We start from the raw sequence: 24,048 nt of genomic DNA on the forward strand, positions 1-24,048 counted from the left end.
TGAATATTTTCATCTGTTTTAGGGTTTTATACGCGTGCACCGGGACTTGGGTTTGCAATGGGTTTAAAGAGGAGTCTACAGTTTCCACTCTACTCAGACGCGGCTTATACTTTAGCCACATAACTCGACGAGCTAGGAAAATGGGTATATAATTTGACAACACACCCTTGATAAGAAATACCCGTTTATGTCTCTCCTGCCACGTGTTCAAATGGCATGATGTTTCAAAATACGATCCAAGAGATATCATCAAAACACTTGAAGGAATTGTTGTTGAATCTCTGGATTCCCGAGTTCAAATTCACATGTGCTTACTACTGAATAAATAAGCTTAAAATCTATATTTGTCACTACTATATGAAAGGTGAGTCTCTTCGGTTCGTTAGTTGGGTCAACCACTGAAATGGGATGTCAAACGAAGTTTCTACAATCTCCGGAGTAAAGATCGCGCAAGGAAGAACCTTCTACTACGAATTTTACTTAGGGTTTTCATCCAATCGCACAACAACAGAGCTATCTAGGGTTTGCAAAAATTAAGAACTCATGAGGGTCTTCTTACTTTACAAGACGCATACAGAAAAGGTCCAAAAAGAGGAAATATCAACTCTGAAGAACAGAGGCTCCTAAAGAAAATCTCTTGATTCATGTTCAACTGCTTCACTTTGGCCTCTGGATCTCGATCCGACTGCTTAGCATGTCCCATATCTTCATCTACCATGTTTCATTCCAGATTAAGAAACTCTCTAAAATACGAGGAACTGAACTCAACTCACCTCGATGGATCCGGACAGAATTGAGTCACTCTCGCAACCAACTCATATTGAAAGTAAAGATTCTCACGGGTTTTCACTAAGCTTCCCAGGTTTACAAGATCATCAGAAGCAAGACCGTTTGGAGTTATCATTCTCATGATATAATCTTTCGGTAAGAGACATGGGTTCCATAAAATTACCCTCACGCCGGTAAGTTGTCTCTGCACCCGAATCTCTTACTGAAATCCTTCAGAAATTGTTGAACCCCGCCTCATCCACATTCTCCCAAGGTCTAGCTCGTTCTCACCATGAAGAGTAATCTAAAAACAAAGAGAAGATCAGATAAGGTTGCAAATTTCAAATTACATATGCTAAAATCAAGGGAGAAACAACACATGACTAGGGTTTGATTTACATGAGGACCGACCTTTCCCCCTAAAACCTTGTCCTCCTACAATCCCTTTAAGCTTTGTCTCATCCAATCCCTTCAAGCCTTGTCCTCCCTTAATCTCTTCAAGCCTTGTCTTCTCCTAATGCATACCCTCATGCCTAGAGTCCTTTACTTGTCGATAAATCCATCTCACATCTCATGATATACTCGTGGATTTTTTAGGGTCCGCACTTTAACAAAGGATCAAGGAAAAATATGTTTTCTTCACGACAAAGGGTATAAATATAAAATCAAGTGATGGGCATGTCTCTGACCTAGGGAGGCAAAACTCACGACCTATTCTAATCTAAGGAGTCTTAATGAGGTCATAAAACTCTAAGGAGCATGTTTGAAGCGTTGGGACATGTCAAAAGTCCGAACAACATAAGGATTCCCTTCCTAATTCGGATTGCTATACACCGCAGCGGGGAGACGTGAAAACTGATGACAATACATGAGGAATTTAAGGGTACTTTCTAAACAAATATGTTCCTATATATCTTCCCAACAACATATCAAAAGGGCGCCTCAAACGGATAAACGGGCTAGGATATGTGGCCCCAACACCAAAGTAACTGCAATATGAAAAACTCCTGAAATTTTATACGGGATTTCTGAAGTCAAGAGTATACATGGATTTGATTGGCCAAACGAACTCAGAACCGAGTAATTCTTTTTGCATTAGAAATACTATCCCCTTTTCTTTCAAAATTGGGGTCGGGGACTCAAATTGGATTCCGTATGAAGAATTCACAATGATGTTATCTAAGCGTCTTAAATCTGAAGTTTTCTGATGAACTCCTAAACGAAGAAAATTCTTAAAAATTAGGATTACTTTTATTCATTTAATGGTCGAAGAAGTATGCATCAGAGATAAGTAAGGATATATAAAGTTTAAGACTTACTGAGGATGCCGCAATGAAGACCGAAGGATGGGTATCTACATCAGCAAACTCAAGATGATAAATACTTTTGTTAACTTCTATGTCATCAGTTTGAAGATTAGTATCGTTTTGAAAGAAAAGAAAGTTTATCATATATGCAAAAAAAATATGTTATCACTCAGCACGCCATTATTAAGAACCCGATTCAAGTACACCAAGCATTAAAAGTTAGCACGTGAATTTCCTTCAGAGTGCAATATAAATCCTACTTCAAATAAAAGGATGAATCTCACTTGAAAAAGGAAACCAACTTCAAAAAGCGTACAAGACATGTTCTACTTATTTCTATCCTTACCCAAGCATGCTGAAGTTTCTCCACCTCATTGAACGCAGACTTATCAAGAAAAAAGGTAGAAGTAAACACAGAAGTGCCCTTAGTTCGATATTTTGGCTATTTTGAAGAAAAGGGGATTTGGCTAAGAGAAGTGATCAATTTCTTATCCAATCATGGAACCAGACCCATACACACGGATTTCAAGTTACCTCAGCGTCCAACTAGAGTTCAAGCCAAGCACGGAAAGGAGTTTTAAGAGAAGGCAAATGAATTCAACTTAAACAAGGAATTCTATTGTGAATAAAATTCATGGAACATACTGTACCGGTTTCTAAACCTAGAACACGTCCAAAATACTTATCTTTTCAATTTGATTTCAAAATGGAAGCCTTGAAGTAAAAGGAAAAAGATTTGGAGTTAAAAGAGGAAATTAGAGGAATTTTGATCAAATAAGGAAACTGAGGGTTTTCTTTCTTCTAAAAATTCCTCCAAACCGTGGACAAGCCCTTTTAATGCGTGAGGATGCTATCCTAGGCCAGTGGGACGTGATTTATTCTCTCAGAATTTTTTCAGAGGGATCAAAGTCGAAGAAAATAAGGGTTTTGACGAAAATAACCCTAATTTCAAGAATTTGGTGAAAAAAGGGATTTATTCTAAAAGAAAGGGGACCGAGCCTCTCCCACTCCCTTGGACGGTTCTCTAGGCATCTATAAATACCTTCTATCTCATTACCCTTCAACAAAAAACGAGCTCATAAGGGATTTTGACCAAAATACCCTTATATTGCAATTTTGATTATTTTCAAAGAAGAAAGCCTTAATACAGCTAGAGACCGACCAATCTATCATATAATAATTAAAAAGGCCTCATACAAGTGAATATTGAATTCTCTAAGTGTTTGAAGAAGAATGGAATAAAAAAGGAATCCAGGAAGGCAAAATTTCGGAGAAAATAAAGGGAATCTGGCTCAAAACAGGTAATTCAGATTCATGATTTCCAAAACCAGGACCAGAGACGCGCCAATACCTCTTTCATGACGTGACTCTGCCTATGGAGGCTCCATGTTTCTCTCATGCCAAAAGGGAGATCAAACTCATAGTGGTTTTTGATGAAAATACCCTTAGTTTCAAAGTTATGTACTTTCTCTAATAAAGAGGAGTTTGATTGGCACAAGGAATTAAACAAGCTCTCATCACACAAGGTGCCGACCCCACAAGATAGATGCACGCATTCTAAGCCTCGTCAAGACTCTTCAGAGTGTCTGAAAGAGTCAGACGCGAAGAAAAGAGAAATTAGGGTACAATACATACCTGGATTCAGAATTTACATGGAATAAGGACTATGTTATTTCAAAAGTAAGTATCCATATTTTATCACGGCCCTTCACCAACATCAAGGCCAGGCAGGAACCATTCAAGAAATTCTATCTTCCCCACATGCTCGCCTATTCAGAAACTCAAGGATGCACAAAGAGAAAAAAATTAGGGTTTTGGCCGAGTAAACCCTAATTAACAAATTCCATTCGTTCAAGACGGAAAATTTTGTCTCATCAAGACTTCATTATCATGTCATTAAAGTCCGACACAAAGTCCCAGGAAATTCCAAGGTCCAGAGTCGATTCCAAGATCATAGTCATAACAATCGAAGGCTAAACATCAATTCAGGGATTCTACAAGACAAAAAAGACGAACGAGTTGTAATTGCGTACGAATCATTTGTTACCATCTATATACTCATCATAAAACAATCAAGGTTCTACTCTGAATAGGGGACTTAATATAGATGGTGAAATTTGGACAAGGGGAAAAAGTGTCATTTCAACCCTATAGACACAATTCAACTCTCACGGGAGAGATTAAGCCCTTGGTCTTCAAGGCATCCTTAGCCACGATTTCTGGCACACGTTCCCACGAAACACTGCTGATCGTGATGCCGTGATTCCTAGGGCACATCCTCGAAGAGATACTGCTGGTCACGTAGGCTATGAAGAGTGTAAAACATCCCCGATAGACTTATGAACCAGAACAGACACAATTCCAGCATGTCTTCGCGACACGCAGATGATTGTGATTCCATGATTCCTAGTATACATCCTCAACGAGATGCTGCTGGTCATGTAGGCTCTGTAGATGCGTAAACACGTCCCCGGCGTACTTATGACATAGAGCGGATATTTGCATATCTCCTGTAAGAACGACTCACCCTATTTGAGATCAAGGACTGATTCCTAGTACATCATCGCGAGATACACTGGTCATGTCTGCTCTAGGCTCTGGATCGACTTACCGAGGTTTCCGAATAACTCCTAGGACATCCCCGCGAGATACACTGGTTATTCTGCCTCTGGGCCCTTTGGACAGACTCCTAGAACATCCTTTCAGGATGCACTGGTCTTTTTGGCATATCATATGGACACACAGTTGATTCCTAGCACATCTCTGCAAGATAAGTTGGTCAAAGACAATTGATCCAAAGTCTCGCAGAGGCATTAATTGGGCGTACAAAGCCTTTTTCTCTCTTAGGACGAGTCCCAACTGACTATAGAGAGATTCATATCCGTTAAGAAAAACGTCGAAAAGATTTTGATCCGTCTGCAAAATCTCGGAGAGATTCAAATCTCTTCGCAAAATCTCTCCGCAAAATCTCAGAGAAATTCAAATAAAATCTCGTGAGAGATTAAAATCTCTCTGCAAAATCACGGAGAGATTTTGATCCGTCTGCAAAATCTCGGAGAGATTCAAATCTATCTGCAAAATCACGGAAAGATTTTGATCCGTCTGCGAAATTTCAGAGAGATTCAAATCTCTCTGCAACATCGCAGAGAGATTTTGTTCCGTCTGTAAAATCTCGGAGAGATTCAAATCTCTCTGCAAAATCTCTCCTCAAAATCTCGGAGATATTTATATGATAGGCACACGCCTTACCTAGTGCTCAATCCTATTTCACATCCTCTCAAACAGACTCACGGATAGTAAATTGTGCCTGAACTATACATGTCTATCCAAAAACGTGGATAGGCTCTCTTGAGCTCCGCATGATCAACAAAGGGACCCAAAAACAATAATACGGTCTTTACATGACATATTTGACCAGCCATGTAGAGAGGGAAATCAACCTCAGCTCCTCTCACACTCTGCAGACGATTCCTGAGGAATTCCATGCCTTTTCATGTGAATCATTCTAGTCATTCTCACAAACCAGAGAATATCTCTCTATCTTGGCCAACTCGGCTAAAGAGAATATTTCTCTCTCAACACATCATCACAAAGGCTGACTCAGCTTCACACAAATAGGGGGATATCAATTAGGGTTTTGTACTGGCGGTCTACGACACGTGTGAGGAATACCCAGCTTATTTCTCACCGCAGAAGAGAGTAATGGCAGTGGAATAATGAGATAAACTCAACCTAGTTTATCCCTATTCCTGAAGATACGGGAGAATTGCTCCGCACGACACGGAAAGCAATCCTTATCTTCACCGACTTGAGATTAGAGAATTTAGCTATAAATAGGTCATCTATTTTCCAAGCTACGATCATCTTTTTCATAATCTCTCAGAGCAATAACTTGTTCTCTGATCTTTCTCTTCATCTGCTTCCCTCCTTAAGACCAGCCATAATCCTTCTTCCATGTGACTGAAGCATACTTTGAACAGCCACTGTGCATGGTTTAGGCGAAGACTGTTCGTGCTCAACCTCCCGTGACTCACTTTCAGAAACCCTAGAATCCCATTTCTAGCCTCTCTCAGATTTTAGATAACTACATCAACTACAGATAAAATAGTTGGATTTGGCTTCACGGATCCAAAATGAAGTCTTCAAGTTGTTAACCTATAATAGTTTTGGAAAAACCTAGGTTAAAGGAGAATAAACTCTTGTTTCAACTAGGACACAGGAAAGTGTCGGGATTAGGTTTTCCAGTTGCAAGAGTTCTCCCTTATGTAGTCTTTCAATTCAGTGTTTGATTTCAATCAAAGCTAAGATAGCTTAGTAACAAAGCATTCAATATTCACTGTTAGATTGATTTAAGATTCAAGCTAAGTCTTCTTAAAACCAAAGCAATATCTCTCCACCGTTAGATGGTCTTAGCTTGTTACACACAAATGAAATATACCTTCATTTAGATATGGGTAACCGTACCTAAACTTGTATATTGAGTTGGCTCAATAACAGTTAACCGAAGTTAGCCATATTAACGCTTTTGTCTTAACCACGTTCATCTAACACATCTAGATCAACTATGATGATCAATCAATCATGAAATATAATCAAATGAATCTAATTTTGTTTCACATAGAGTTGTTCAATTGTTCACTATCTAATAGAAATATATATGAACCAATTGAAACAAAATCGGATTGATTCGTAATCGTACAAAGTACTTATATAAGAATCAATTCATGAGCATTAAGGCACGTTTGCAAAGATTGCATTCTCTAATTGATAAATGTATTTGTTCATGAGTATGAAAGACATACTTAACCGATTTTATAACTTTAACCACTAAGTTTGCGAAAAGGTACGCAAACTATAACTTCCGGACTTCGGTCTTGTCCAGCCGTTTGCAAATGGTTATGCAAACAGCAGTCCCTGACCTAACTCAGGTAGAACCATTCGCATACTGGTATGCAAACAAGGTTCCCAGACTTTACAGTTAAAACCGTTTGCATACTAGGTATGCAAACAAGGTTCCCGGACCTGAATCATACCAAAACAGTTTGCATACTAGGTACGCATACTGTATTGTATACAACCAAAGGTTTTTGTTCTAAACTCCCACTTCAATCATTGAAATATACTTAGAAGACGATAATAGCTGTCTCAAACAAACTATTAGCTTATAAGTAATTTTCAAGTGATCGAATGATCAATACGAAACTTTCCGAGTCGGCATCAAATGATTGTCTCACACAAATCATGTAAGATGTTTCAAGGAAATTTTTCACATGATCATCTTTTGACTTATTATTTAGTTTCCAACAAATAAATTGTTCCCAACTAAACTCGTCAAGAATATGATGAACGTAGCTAAAGCAAAAAAAGCTTCCAACACATGTTTCTAGAAATAGATAAGCGAGATAAACTCGGCTCGAAATATCAAATGTGTATAATATAAAAGTCTATATAGTTATACGACTTAGTCTCATTAGGAGATAGAATAGAATAGACTTCTGAGTGATAGATAAGTTTTAGTCTCCACATACCTTTTGTTGATGAAGTTCCTCCAATCTCTCCTCAGTAGATATTCGTTTTCAATTGATGAACACCGTGAAGTCTAAAGCTCAACTACACATTTTATCCTAACCGAGACATAGCTATAAGTAGACTAGAAATCAAGACTTGTAGTTTTGATCAACTAAACTTGACAAACAAGCTTGAGATAGCAACGCTTGCGAGTTCGACCGAGCAATTCTCTAAAAATAACTTTTATCTCCTCATAATCTGGCATATGCATAAGAATAGTGTTATCGTCATCAGTAACCAAACAAGGTATCTCAGAGATTATATCTTCATTAATAACGAGTTTAGTAGTAGAAGACATATTAGTAACACTTCCTTAATCTGAGATCTACTTTCAACCCAAATGTTATTTTCATCTTTGATAGCATGAATTATGTTTCTCAACGCTCTAGTTCTCACTAGACCATGAAAGTAACCAGTGTTTTTATCTCCTAATTTGATTAGTGTGTCACCACTTTTTATTTTCAAAAAATATTCATTTATATTATACCATTTTTCCACCTCCAGACTCAATTTCTCAAAGTTTCAGACTTATCTGCAGCAGACATGTTGTTACTAAAGTTTTCAAACTCTTTTTTAGCATGTTCAAGTCTGAAATGTATATTACCAAAATAGTTGAAAAGACGAGGGTACCCAAATATACCACAATATTTTTGTTTCAACCTGTAAGTCCTCTTACCGAAAGTGATCATTTATGGACAGAGTCGAGACAATATAACTAATCGATTCATACTATGTGTGATTGTCCATGAATATGAGATCGAGACAATACGACTACCAAAGTGTGATACTTGATAATAGGTTCGGACTTAACCAAACTCTATAGGATTACTATCAAGTATATCGGAGTTAACGTTTGTGTATTTTACTTTAGTATAATAAAAAAACTATAATACGAAAATCAAAGCAAAAGACACAGCAAGATTTTGTAAACGAGGAAAACTGCAAGTGTAGAAAAACCCCGGGACCTAGTCCAGAATTAAATACTTTCAGAATTAATCCGCTATACAAAATCTATGCCAACTTCGTATAGTTGAGACCAAGCAACTACCCCTAGTTCACTTAGTTTCCTCAGTATCCCTGTGTTTCTGACTTCGAAGGTCATTCACTGGTAAAATTCCTTTGGATCGTATTCCAAACAGTAAGGAACAACAAATTTGTTTGGTAACAACTCTTTTGATTCTTTCAGGATAAAGATATCTCAAGTCATAAGCAAAGTCTCTTCCGTTTAATCTAATAAACTCCTTTGCCTGGTTAGATCAATTTATCCAATAATTACTAAAGCAGTTAAGTTTAAATTCGCAATCAATCAGTATAGATCTCAACGAGAAAATATTAAGTGATGCGATCTCACGCAACTAATCAATCAAATAAATCCGATTCAAGTTGGATACCAGCCGATCAAGGTTTGTGCACACACAAAGATATGAGAACTAATAAGAAATCTTCTTCGTCTTCAAATCTTCTTTAAAATAAAAACCTGCGCAATACTACTTGATTATCTTGTGATCAATCACACACAGAACGAAGTCTTTAATAATGGATTATCACAAGATGTATTTAGATCTAACAACAGTTCTAAACATCCCGTCGATACTTCGATCTAGTTTGATTAAATCTTATATCAGAAGAGAAGATTCTCAAGAATAAACAAACTAGGTGCAATCAAAGTTTCAACAACTGTTAGTCAATCAAATCAATGGAAAACTAATAACATTGCAATTATCTAGTTTCCCACCAACGGTACTCGTAGAGCTTCTTGATCTCACATAAGTCTTTAAACAAGCGGTCGTAAGAGATTTCACCTAATTAGGATACTTTCCTCTCTGAATAGACGGCTCCACCAGAAACAACAAGAAATGAAGTTTGCCTGTCCCTTAGGATAGTTTGCTAGAAATGCAAACTTAGGTACTTATAGACCAAGGATGTTTGGACATCAAGGAATTCCCAAAATCGAAAATATTCTCAAGATATGCAATGGATGGCAAAATTCGGTTTTCATAATTCTAATAAATGCTTATCCAAAATTTCCGAAATCTCTCAATAGAAAATTTACAATTAGTAAATGCACATACTAATTTTTATTCTCTAGATATATGCATTTAATTGCTGGTAATTAAAGCATATAAAACCAAAAACCTTAATTAAAAAGATTCTCAATTTATTTCGGCACATGATCTCCTTGAGTACTAAGGAATATATTTGAACGATAAATGATAAGAGTTACTGTTCGTGTTCAAAGTATGTTGACATCTCTTTACTGTAAATCCTTATTCATATTTACATGGATTTATACTCTTGGAATCGGTTATACCGCACTTCCAAACAAGTTTAGAATTGGTTCATATGTATTCCAAGATAACTATATGATTGATCAAATTTCAAATCATATACATGGGTTCAATCTGTTCTACTAATCACTAGGATCAGTTATACCTTAATATGGAAATACTTGTGATCAGTCACACAAGTTACCAGGACCGGTTAAATCAGTTACCAGGATCGGTTCCATATTCCCATAGTATTGCTTGTGATCGGTCACACCAGTTACCAGGACCGGTTACCAATTACAAGAATCGATTACTCAACACTCTATAATCGGTCACACTAATTACTAGGATCGATTATACCAATTAATAGGATCGGTCACACCAATTAAAAATATTGATTATACCATCTCATGGTGATTACTTAGGATCGGTTACACCAATTAATAAAAACCAGTCATATCAAAGCATAAGTCAGGCATTGTGATTAGTTATACCAAGATACATAACATAGTTACGATTGGTTCTGCCATCTCCACATATTGGTCATCCAAAGATTTGCAATGAATAGCCGAACCAATAAGCCTGATGATTTCCCTTTCGATTCACGAAACAAGTTCATGAATGTACTTCCTTTAAACAAATGTAAAACATTGTTTCCTAGGATGAAATCTTCACCATAACCCATTCACATAATCGTAAGAGTGTAACAAGATTATATCAATATTTACGAAGTTCAAAAGATAAGAATTATACTTCGTAGTCTAATTCCCTAATACTATGATGATAGAAATATGACCATGTCACATCACTAGAGTATTATATTATATGTATAGTACATCTTTGCAGTTATGTTTTCAATATAGCACGACTTGAAAGATACGTTAGGAATGAAACAGTTCAAGTCAATATTACTAACATCAAGTGGAATGATGATGTCGTCGTTGTAGTTCGCTACTTCTTCACATTCTTCAGGTCTTCGGAGTAATACTTGTATGTCTCAACATTCCTATACTTTCTAGTCTAACCAAAACGAAGTTGACTCTAGTATATAATCAAGCGACTCTAGATGAGTTTTGACACACTAAAATATGACAACCAAACTTGACATACCAAAGCTTGGTGAATTTAACCGAGCTATGCTATAACAATATCCCCCTTTGTCAATTTTAGTGACAAAACTCTTATTACATATGGATAAACAAATTACATAAGAATTCATTTTACATACGTTTGATTCCAAGTTTCAACAGCACAATAACCTGCGTATATTCAATGAATAAATGTCGTTGTTGACATTTGAATAACAAAGGCTTTTACTTCCCCTAAAGGTAAGCTAGGTAAATATTCAATCCGAACATCTTTGTTATTCCCCTTTTTGTTGTCAGAATACTACAACAATAATATGATATGTTTCTCCCCCTTAGTCAATGCTTTACTCTTTCGTTAGATATAACGTTTAAGCATAATTGTCCTTTCCTTAGTGACTGCAAATCACTTGTTTACTCCATATATTTTTCCCCATTTTTGTCATAAAATGAAAAATGTTCGAGCACATAAAGTACAAACCGAAAGGATCTTACAAATCTAAAAGACTTGTAAACAACCTATAAGAGTTAAGCACGAAGGTTTCATATACTACTTTAGATAAAAAAATATTAAAACCGAAACTACAAGTAATTTAGTTTTAATATCACATCAAGGAAACAATTGCCCGAAGAAATTTTCCCTAATAGTTTAACAAATCGACTAAGAAACTTAATTCCCTTGTTAAACTGATTGCGTATGCACTAGGATACGACCAAAATAAAGATCAGAATTAACTTTATTTCTTTCATCAGGCTCTAATTATTCAGACAATAACTTAGACCTTTCTTTTTAGACAATACAAACACTGGGTTAGTTAACTAGTTTTTCTTGTCAAGGCACTCGATTAGGATTGAATAACCGAATCCTCTAATTTGATAAGTCTAACTAAGATCAGAATTAACTTAGTTTCTCTTATCCCGAATCGATTTGGACTAAACAAATGATCCCGTATTTCGTTAAGCCATAAAAAATACATACAAACCAAAATAAATTGACTTGCACAATTATTTTTATAACCGGAAGTAATTGAAACAAACATGGACATTATAAAACCGCAATTGCACCGAACTTCGTTAAGCAAAAACACTTGATACCAACAATAAAGAAGATAAAAAATAAGACAAATAAATTGACACAGTTTTTCCTAACCGGAAATAATTGAATCATACATACACAATAGTGGAACATATCAATTATACCGAAATTTTGTTAAGCAAAAGAAAAATATATGCAATATAAACAAGCCTTTCTTAAACAGGAAAACGATTAACTAACAAATTCGTTACCTCAGATTTTGCAGCCTCTTCTCCCCAGAAAAATATATCATTAAGCGCAAGTTCAAATAAGTACTCTCCCTCAGTGTATTGTCATCCTCTCGCAAGAACAAAAGAACAACAACAAAAGCAACCTTTACCAGAGAAAGGTTGAAACGGTTTTAACTAATGCGTGCCAATAGCAAAAGCTGAAAACCCGAAACACATATGTTATGCTAAACACAACTCATGTAAACATAAATTGATTCAACATATTGTGACTTTTTACATATGAGTTTCAATCGGAACACCTTATGATCCTTTTATAAAGCCTACCAACATGGGATAGAACTTAATCCCGCTAAATTAAAAAGCCACACAAACCATAAGGGTCACATCATATGAGATCGAATATTAAGGTTGATGAAAACCTAAATCATACATCCCATAAACCGAGTACACATAGCAAAAATATAAACATTCATTCACGGGCTATGTAATCGGTAACTATCACGAGAAAATTATAAAATAATAATTTTAATTATAGGTAATGATAGTTTTATGCAGAATAGACCTTATACAATACTTGAAGTAAATCAAAACACTGATGTTTATTTTCTGTTTGAGATTTTAAGAAGTAGAACACTCCTTGTCTTCAAGTTCTTTTTGACATTCTTTTCTATTTCTGATTCTTGGTTACCTTTTCCCTTCTGCATCAATGTTCAGAATACCTTTCAGAGTTTTTGGATCTTTTCGAGTAGCAAAGGCTAGCTGTTTCTGAATACAATCTAATTGTCTACCAAGATTTTTAAGATGGACCAGAAGATTTTTAGACTTGTTGTTAAAAATCTGTGATTTTACTTCAAGGATTTTCTTTCTGGTTTGACCTCAAACCATCTGACTTATGGTATTTTTAGAGACAACATTAGTGTTTCTCATGTTATCAAAGTCATCTCCCATGATTGCTTCACAAATTTTGGTAATTATACATGGAAAACCTAAATACCTCTTGATTCCTGGAGATGAAATAGAATCTGATATCTTGATCATTTGACTGATAATGATTCCACATAGATCGATTTGAAAATCTTCTTTCATCAGAAAGTAGACAAGTTCTGTGAAATCCTTATTCCAAACAGACTTATCTCTTATACTTGCAAATAGAGCTGCTATAACAAGTTTTCCGAAAACCCTTAAGTAAAGATATATCTTTGGTTGGTAATCTACCATCTTCCCGGTCAATCTTTTTTCTAATGAGACGTGTTTAAATGGTATCATGTTCAATTTCAACTCCGGTAATCATGTGATTACATTCCACATTGTACTTGATGATGTTTGAAATCACCTTACGATCGACATAGTAAATACCACAACCTACAAGAGTAACAAAGGTAAGTTTTTCATGATCAATATTGTGAATATTAGCATAGAAAATTCTTACCAAATCAGGTAAATATTTTTCAAAATCAAAAAAATTCCCAGTTTCGATCTTGAACAAACTTCACATAATCATTATATCGGACTTCTGGATCAAATCTCTTTTCAGCGGTGAACTCTATTCTTTTGAGAGTTTTGTATTTCTCAAAACATGAACTATCAACAAAGGAGGTGACTTCATGTTTATCTTTTATTTTGTAAGGAAATCTAATCCTTTCAATTTCATCGTATCTAACAAGATCATTAGAAGATTTGTTATTTCTTGATTTCCTCTTTCTCATTTTTTCAAGTTTTGAAGAAATATGGAAAACCCTAGTTTCTGTTTCGAACAACTTCTCCCAAGATGTTTGTGAAAACAACACACAATAATCTTCTTTTACAGGGAATGAAGATCACAATTTCGGAAATAACTAGTTTTAGGAAATCCTTTCAAAATCGGAAATCTTAATTTGTGTGGAGACAACTCCGATTTTGCAACTAGGTACTTCTTTTGGAAAACCGATTTTTCTTGGAATAGATCTATATTATGGATCAATTCTATATTTATGTCCAAGTATTTGTTAATTCTAAAATTACCAGAGCTTGATAATTTTTGAAATTCATTTAAGATTTTTCCAATAGAGTATACAAGAATACAATTGAACATAACAAGATATTTGTAAAAAATATCTTTAGAATCACAAATCCAATAATACTTTAAAAGATCACTTGCTTCATTAAAACAATTGTGGGGTGTATGAAGCAATCCATTGTTAATACAATTATTAACTGAAAGATCATTCTTGTAATATTACAAAGATCCCAAAGTTGCATCCTAATTAGCGATACATTGACAGTTTTAGATCTGAATATATACACATATATATTTTGGTAACCAATCCAAAATATATATTTAAGATCCCAAATTTTTCAAGAACAAAATAGTCATGGTTCATACATAGAAAAATCTTATGTGAAATATTATGCATTTTCGAGATAAAACATGTCACATAGAGTATTGTATCATTGTTACTAAACTGGTTAGTATTTAATATCATGAGATACAATTCTATGACAGCCGAGGGATTATGTAAGTCGGTCAAGACATACATAGACCTAATCCAAATTCCTAACAAATTTAGGAACAAGAGTATCATATACTTCATTCATGTCTTCCACCACGAGTCTTTGAAGTAGTCAAATCCTGCTACTACGTTAACTGAATCAATCATTATGTTCAGTTCTTATAGGTTGGATCGCACCAAACACAGATTGCTAGATCTTTTCGTGTTTTCCCTGTTCTGATACCAATTGAAAAGACGAGGGTACCCAAATACACCACAATATTTTTGTTTCAACGTATAAGTCCTCTTACTGAAGGTGATCGTCTATGGACAGAGTCGAGATAATACAACTAATCGGTTCACACTTTGTGTGACTGTCTATGGATACGAGATCGAGATAATACGACTACCAAAGTGTGATACTTGATAATAGGTTTGGACTTAAACAAAATCTACAGGATCACTATCGAGTATATCAAAGTTAATGTTTGTGTATTTTAATTTATTATAATAAACAATTATAATGCGACAATCAAATTAAAAGACACAGTAAGATTTTGTTAACGAGGAAAACTGCAAGTGCAGAAAAACCCCGGGACCTAGTCCAGAATTAAATAATATCATAATTAAGCCGCTATACAAAATCTACACCAACTTCTTATAGTTGAGACCAAGAAACTACCGCTAGTTCACTTAGTTTCCTAAGTATCCCTGTGGTTCCGACTCCAAAGGTCACGCGCTGGTACAATTCCTTTGGGTCGTATTCCAAACAGTAAAGGAACAACAAATCTGTTTGGTAACAACCCTTTTGATTCTTCCAAGATAAAGATATCTCAAGTCTTACACAAAGTGTCTTCCATTTAATCTAATAAACTCCTTTGCCTGGTTAGATTAATCTATCCAATAACTACCAAAGCAGTTAAGTTTAGATTCGCAATCAATCAGTATAGATCTCAACGAGAAACTATAAAGCGACACCGATCTCGTGCAACTAATCAATCGAATAAATCCGATTCTAGTTGGATCCCATCCGATCAAGGTTTGTGCACACACAAAGATATGAGAAATAATAATAAATCTTCTTCGTCTTCAAATCTTCTTTAATCTTCAATAAAAACCTGCACAACACCACTTGAATCTCTTGTGATCAATCACACAAAGAAAGGAGTCTGTTAACAATGGATTATCACAATATGTATTTAGATCTAACAACAGTTCTAAATATCACGTCGATACTTCGATCTAGTTTGAGTGAATCTTATATCAGAAGAGAAGATTCTCAAGAATAAACAAACTAGGTGCAATCAAAATTTCAACAACCGTTAGTCAATCAAATCAATAGAAAACTAGTAACACTATAATTATCTGGTTTCCCACCAACGGTACTCGTAGAGTTTCTTGATCCCACAGAAGTCTTTAAACGAGAGGTCGTAAGAGATTTCACCTAATTATGATATTTTCCTCTCCGAATAGACGGCTCCACCAGAAATAACAAGAAATGAAGTTTGCCTGGCTCTTAGGATAGTTTTCTAGAAATGAAAACTTAGGTATTTATAGACCAAGGATGTTTGGACATCAAGGAATTTCCAAAATCGAAAATATTCTCAAGATATGCAATGAATGACAAAATTCGGTTTTCCTAATTCCAATAAATGCTTGTCCAAAATTTTCGAAATCTCTCAATAGAAAATCTCCAGTTAGTAAATGAACTTACTAATTTTTATTCTCTAGAAATATGCATTTAGTTTCTGGTAATTAAAGCATATAAAACCAAAAACCTTAATTAAAAGATTCTCAAATTATTTCGGCACAGGATCTCCTTGAGTACTAAAGAATGTCTTTGAACAATAAAAGATAAGAGTTACCGTACGTGTTCAAAGTAAGTTGACATCTCTTCACTGTAAATCCTTATTCATATTTACATGGATTTACATTCTTGGAATCGGTTATACCACACTTCCAAACAAGTTTATAATTGGTTGACCTGTATTCCAAGATAACTATGTGATTGATCAAATATCAAATAACATACATGGGTTCAATCGGTTTTACGAATCAGTAGGATCGGTTATACCTTAATAGGAAAATACTTGTGATCGGTCACACAAGTTACCAGGACCGGTTACATCAGTTACCCGTATCGGTTCCATATTCCCATAGTATTGCTTGTGATCGGTCACACCAGTTACCAGGACCGGTTACCAATTAAAAGGATCGATTACTTAATACTTTGTAATCGGTCACACCAATTACTAGGATCGGTGACACCAATTACTAGGATCGGTCACACCAATTACAAATATCATTCATACCATCTCATGGTGATTACTTAGGATCGGTTACACCAATTAATAAAAACCAGTCATACCATGTCATAAGTCAGGCATTGTGATTATTTATACCAAGATACATAACATAGTTACAATCGGTTCTACCATCTCACATATATTGGTCATCGAAAGATTTGCAATAAATAGCCAAACCAATAAGCCTAATGATTTCCTTTTCGATTCACGAAACAAATTAATGTATGTACTTCTTTTAAACGAATGTAAAACATTGTTTCCTAGGATGAAATCTTTACCATAACCCATTCACATAATCATAACAGTATATACAAGATTATGTCGATGTCATGTATACGAAGTTCAAAAGATAAGCATTATACTTCGTAGTCTAATTCCTTATTAATATGATCATACAAATATGACCATGTCACATCACTAGAATATTATACAATATGTACAGTATATACAGCTTTGCAGTTATGTTTTCAATATAGCACGACTTGAAATATACGTTAGGAATGAAACAGTTCAAGTCAATATTACTAACCTTAAGTGGAAGGATGATGTCGTCGTTGTAGTTCGCTACTTGTTCACATTCTTCAAGTCTTCAGAGTAATACTTGTATGTCTCAACATTCCTAGACTTTCTAGTCTAACCTAAACGAAGTTGACTCTAGTATATAATCAAGCGACTTTAGATGAGTTCTGACACATTAAAATATGACAACCAAACTTGAAATACCAACGCTCGGTGAGTTCAACCGAGCTATGCTCTAACACTGGTTTTTATTCCATAACTTAATTTCTTTTTTAGTTTTAGACATTTTTTTAACTACTTGAAAAGCCGGAGAACCATCATGACAAGTTAACCAAGATTTATTTATAACATCAATACAAGATTTATCTTCAAGCCAAGTACTAAAACATTTAAAAGGTTTCGCTCCATATCTCCTATCATGCTTTGTTCTCAAAATTATTGGACCATGATCAGAAGCTATTGGGATAAGGTGGGGTACTCTGACATCCGGAAGCAAATAAATCCAATTGTTGTTGTCTAGACTTGTATCTAATCTTTTTTCAATTAGCTCACTACCATTTCTATGATTATACCATGTGAAAGGATAACCTGAGAACTCCATATCAATTTGACCTTCCTGATTCACCGCCTTAACTGAATTCTCTGATTCCCATCTATTTATCTTTCCTACTCCCCCTAGTTTTATCTTGTGTAGGGTAAAGTTTAAGTCCCTCATTACCATCCACGGAAGGATGGTGGTAGAGGACATTTGAGTGAGAAAATTCAAAGTTTTGTTCATATTATGAGGATTCCCATAGAAGAAACTTATCATTCAGTCCCTATTAACTAAAAAAGAACATGTGCTGAAGATTTGAATTAGCATAACATAATCAAACAGTGTTGTGCTCGAAGCAAATTTTTTGATTTTTTTTTCCGTAAGGTGACTCGATAATTAACTTTATGGACAGGTGAATTATGCACTTGGAGTTCTTTATTATCGTTGTAACCCTGTGAATAAAGAAGATATCTTGAATCCCGAAGTAGTTGAAGTCATAGAAAGGTATGCTTCAGCTACAGCTGTAAGTGTAAGCTTTAGCAATTTGGCCAAGGCATTCTTGGAAAAGCACAGACCTGGGCAGACATGAGACGCAATACCATACTGACATTGCTCGCGGCTGCAAGCATTTCATAGGCTCCGCGAGGTGTTCAATGGTCCAAATTCTAATTGCATACAATCGAAAATGCGGAATTTTCTTGTGCCTATCAATGCACACCCTTTTGGTTTCTTATATAAAGAAATTTGCTGCAAAGACTAATTCAATTTGTGTTCTCTTGTACCTATCAATGCACACCCTTTTGGTTTCTTATATTAAGAAAATTTGCTGCAAAGACTAAATCATTTTGTGTTCTATTGTGTCTGTTTTGTTAAATATCTTTAAATTGTAAACTGAATCAGTTTGCTCGACTTCAACAAGCAAAGTAGTGGTCAAGCACCATCAAGATGGTTAAAGGGCATAGTCAAACACCACCATGATGTTTACAGGGTGTGGTTGTATAGTCAAGAATACAAAGCACAGTTTGGATAAGTTTTCTTATGTAAATGGCGTTCAGATCCTCGGTACATAAATCTACAGCCAAGGTCATCTAACTCATGGAAACCTTCATTAATTCAGCTTTTGCGTGATTCAGAGGGAGGCAGAGAGTTTCAAAGAGTTACATGGGTGTATTGGATTAGGATTTAAATAGATATTTAACAATCCTAAAAACTCCTAGGTATTCGATTAGGATTTATAATGAATCATTAAATATCCATGGTATTCAATTAGGATAGTTTTAGATTCCACAAATATCCTACGTATTCCATTCATTTAAGATTTTTTAGGATAGTTGAGGGCCAAGATACATATGGATTCTGATGGATATTTGTGGGCAAAATATGTATGTTATTATCTTATATCAATCTCAACCCACACCGCAAGAGTTTCATGGATTCTTATGAATTATTTTTTATTTTTTATTTTTATCACATCATGCTATGTTTTTACACCGCCCACCACCAACCACCGCATCACCACCAATAACAACCACTACTGACCACCACCACCAGTAACAACCATCACTAACCCACGTCTATCGACCACCAACTACCACCACTGAAAACAATCAACACAGTCACCACCAACCACCATCACTGCCAACCTCCACGCATCACCCACCACCTCAACTTATGGATGGTTTTTTTTTTTGAAAGGAATATATGATGCAATTTGTAAATCTGAACTAATCATAACTTATCTATTATAATCCAAAATTATATATCTATAAGAATCTATAAGATTCATTTAAGAAACATTATAAATCTACTAGATTCAGGCAAACGACTATCTGTTTTTATCCATACAAATCTTGATCCAATACACCCTGTTAGTTTTCCAATTGAAACCAAGCTTCGGTTCCTACGTGTGGCTTAAAAGATGTTGTTTGCACTTTCAGCTTTTTAACAAGGGAATTTTGATAAAGTACCCCTGTTTTTTGATATCCAAAAAATAAATGCCCCTGTTTTTTTACAATTTGTTAAAGTGCTCTCATTTTAGTTTTTTCATCTAGTGTTAGTTAAGTCTAATTTACTTTACATATTTGCCCTTTATTTATTCCCACATTGATTTTATACATCATTTTTCAGGCTTTTCGAGTCCGTTTCAGGATCGTTACCTCATTCCCCAAAAAGGGTTCATCATCTCAAGTGTTTTGGGGTTTTTGGTTGGAAGAAATCGACCGTCTACGACATATTTTTAGGTTCGTCGAGCCCGGTTCAGGATCGTGACAACGCTTTCAGGTTCGTCGAGTCCCGTTCAGGATCGTTACACCGTTTTCAGGATCGTCGGAACATTTATCCTCCCCTCCAAGGAGATGTAGTTCAGGGATAAATATGACTTTTAATCGGAAAGATAACTGCCACCTAGCACTTAACTGGATGGAATTTGCCTTTTGAATAAAACGGGGTACTTTAACAAATTTCAAAAAAAACGAGTTTTTAGTGTAATGTGAAAAGCAGGGGTACAAAAAAATCTCTTTTAGTTTCTCTCTTGAGTTGTATAGAGAAAATTCAAGAGACCCAAGAGTTATGAACCAAACCAGAGAAATAGGAAAGAAAGATAAATCTATTCTTTCCTTATTTTCTTTTTGGGTTTTTTCACTCGATTTCAAATCTAATGCGAATTTCTTATTTCTAAAAAACTTCTGATACTCTTTAAAATCTGAAATTGAAAGAGATAAGATGATTCACAAAGCCAATATTTGGAAATCAAGTTGGTGGCAATGGACAAAAAACTATCTAGGTTTTAATTTGCATCTTTTGGTATGGTGAGCAGTATCAACTGAGATTCGAAAGGTTTATTTTACAACTTCAACTCGATCATGCATGTTTGGTTTTATGCATCTAATTGACTGATATTTCAGTTGTTTGTTCTTGAAGGTGACTTTTTTCAATCAAGGTTTTTTTGGTGATATGGCTGAATTTTTGATGATTTTGTTTCTTTCTCTGCCAGAAATGAAGTAAGTATATTCAACTAGCTTTTTTTTGGTACTGTATGTGACTTCATTGTAGCAATAAGGTCATAATCAGCACCTTTCGCAAAACTATCAATAGAGTCTGAATCAACAACAAAGGGATCAGAACCACCCATATCAAAATGTGCTACGAAATTGTAATGCCTAGGATAGGAATATATATGTGCATTGTCAGAACCATCTGCAATGTGCTACCAAACAACTTACCAGGTTAGATGGAAGCAGATATTACTTTAAATAAACTAATGTTGTTATTGTCTAATTGTGATATTAAAGACTGCATACAAAAGTTTAAGCCATTTTTCATGTTTGCAGTCCTCTCCTTGCTGACAGATAAGTTGATTTATTCAGAAAGCTTAACTCAGTCGAACTTGATGGACCATGAGATCGTTAAAATGCTTCATTCCCTCATCTCTGCATAATATAGATCCTCCCGAGGAATCGTGCACGAAAACTATCTCTTCGAACGATGTGCTTGACTTCAATGCCAGTTTTACTGACATAATGAGAAGAATCAAGGTGAGAATTTGTCTGAAATTTCTTTTTGTTTCATGCTTTAGACATCTTTGCGTATATTAAGGATACAATATGAAATACCACTGCTCCATATGCAGGTTTCTTTCCCACCTGTGAATTAAAGGAAGAAATCGATCAATGATGTTGACTAAGATCGATATATCATTGATACCTCTTTTCAGGATTATAAACAGCCGAAAGGTTCTGGGACATCAGAACTTGGTGATGGGATGTGTCGACCAGTTAGTCTGCATGTTTAAGGTGAACTCTTGCATATGACATTTTCTGTTCTACTGTTAGGTTAAATTATTTACACCCATTTTCAATTAAAATGAGTTATTTCAAAGAAATTTCATAGTTCTTATTGCCGAAGTTTGAATGCTCTTTAGTGGTTATATATACTTAATTATATATGTTCATGAAAACCCATATTTTAGAGATTTACCATGTAATTCTATTTTAGAATGTGATTCATATGGGAAGATCATTAAGGTCCTCAAAACAATGTATTTCAATTGACGGAATTGAAAAATTAAAATACTCAACGGACTTTTTGACGTCCTTTTATAGTTGGATATATAGAGTCATCTGAGGTTAGGATAGTCTTAAATTTTTGCTCACTTAGTAGTTTAGCTCTATAGAGATAAAACACTTGATGCGTCCATTGAAAACACGAAGCAGGTTCCAATCACCACACTAGTGTGCTGATATATAGAATCACCTGGGCAACAATCAGGTGTATATATATCTTACCTCTACTTGCTTATAAATGAAGATGCATCATGGGACCAATTTGATGACATATTGTAGATAGTTGGGGTTGCTGGATATAGCGGATTTCTTTTACTAAATGTAGGAATTGTATGTTTAAATTGTTGTGTGTAATCCCACTACAGTCTAGACTCTACACTACTTCTGTATTTTTATTTCTGATTAGTATTTCCATAGGTTTCAATAAATTTTTCAGTAAAGGAATCAACACTTTGTGTGTTTTCAGACCTAATATAATTTTCTTATTTATTTTTTTGGGTAAAGATCAAAAGAACCCTCTTTTGTGGTTTCTCATTTAATTTTTAGGTCTGTAGTTCAGTAATTTGTGCCTCTTTACATTCCATGAATCCTGATTTATTTTTTTATTAATAACTGTTGATAAATCTTTGCTTATAAATGTTAACTGGAAATGAGTAGATTGATCTATTTGAAATTGTAAAGTTAAATACAAGTGATTTTTCCGAGTGAACAATTAACCATTCTGAATTGTTACTATGCTCAATTGATCATTTAGATGTCTTTCAGTTGTTGATATGTTATTCAAGCCGTATCGTTCTTACCATCCTCTGGGTTAGTGTTCGATAGTCAAGAAATTTGATGTCAAAGTAGATGTGGGGAAAAGATGAAGTGCTTCAGCATAAAGACGAGGCTGCTTAAGAAGAAACAAATCATTGTGAGGCTAGGACAATCATTTGCTAAAAATACTATTATGGTTTTCATAAAATTGTGCTAAGGAAATGTATTGGGCGTGGGCTGAATTAGACTTTGTGCTTAGTGTCAGATCCTCTGAGGAGGGTGTCTCTCTTCCTTCAGCAGTAAGTGTACATTATTCAAACGAAAAGTTACTTTGATAATTACTGAATTGTTTTCTTGATTTTAAATCTGGAGTTCAGACTGGCATTTTATATCCATGATTAATCTGCTTTGTGAAAATAAATAATAAATTATACGTAGAGCATTCACATATAACTTAGAATTATCTGGCATCTTAAAAATTGCTCTTCCAGCAGTAAATATGACTTGACACTATCTTATTATGTATTGACACTCAAAAATCAAACAAAAAACAATAAAGGGATGAATATGGACCTGCTTTTGAGGTTCCTTCGATGAAGACTCCCTAAAAGCGGTGATTGGTATATATTAAAGAAGACTATTATTGGGGCGTCACACTCTAATAGATGGGCTTCACTTGGATTTTTAGTGTCCAAAAAAGTGATTATGGATTATCCTAATACCAAAACAAAATGTCTAGATTACCTTTGAACTAAAATAAAAACTTTAAAACCTAATCTTTTCTATTCTAATTCAACAAAAAAACTGTTCCTCTTCATATTTCTTCTCTTCCTCTGTTCCAAGCATCTCAAGAATCATAATTTTAAACTCCACAACAACAACCCATGGTGTATGTTAGGTAATAATCGTTCAAACCCATCTTTGTTTACTCTTTTTTGTGCTTAGAATAGGTTAGATTGAACGAAATCAGAGTAAAATTAGGTTTCAATTATTCATCTGCTCGTGTTACGTCTGGGTTCGGGTCTAGGTTTTTAAACGTAAAATTCGAAATTGAAGAACTTACGTCTAGGTTGAATTCAATCCAACCGTAAAATAGGATTTGCATGTAGTCTTACGTCTAGGTTTTGTTTGAATCAAACCGT

At 35.0% G+C, this 24,048-nt stretch overlaps 1 long non-coding RNA gene across 4 annotated transcripts; it reads left to right on the forward strand.

Annotated features, from left to right (window-relative positions):
* The first annotated feature begins 20,639 nt into the window (after positions 1-20,639).
* Positions 20,640-23,276, forward strand: LOC113335016. 4 transcript variants are annotated; one of them, XR_003353103.1, is made up of 5 exons: positions 20,640-20,924; positions 21,009-21,088; positions 21,419-21,622; positions 21,718-21,880; positions 22,905-23,276. It is a non-coding gene; the product is annotated as an uncharacterized LOC113335016 (long non-coding RNA). The 4 variants fall into 4 exon arrangements; XR_003353102.1 differs by having other exon boundaries at positions 22,916-23,276; XR_003353101.1 differs by having other exon boundaries at positions 21,718-23,276.
* Positions 23,277-24,048: the final 772 nt, after the last annotated feature.

Source organism: Papaver somniferum, unplaced genomic scaffold (assembly GCF_003573695.1).
Source record: "Papaver somniferum cultivar HN1 unplaced genomic scaffold, ASM357369v1 unplaced-scaffold_137, whole genome shotgun sequence".
Taxonomy (NCBI): Eukaryota; Viridiplantae; Streptophyta; class Magnoliopsida; order Ranunculales; family Papaveraceae; genus Papaver; species Papaver somniferum.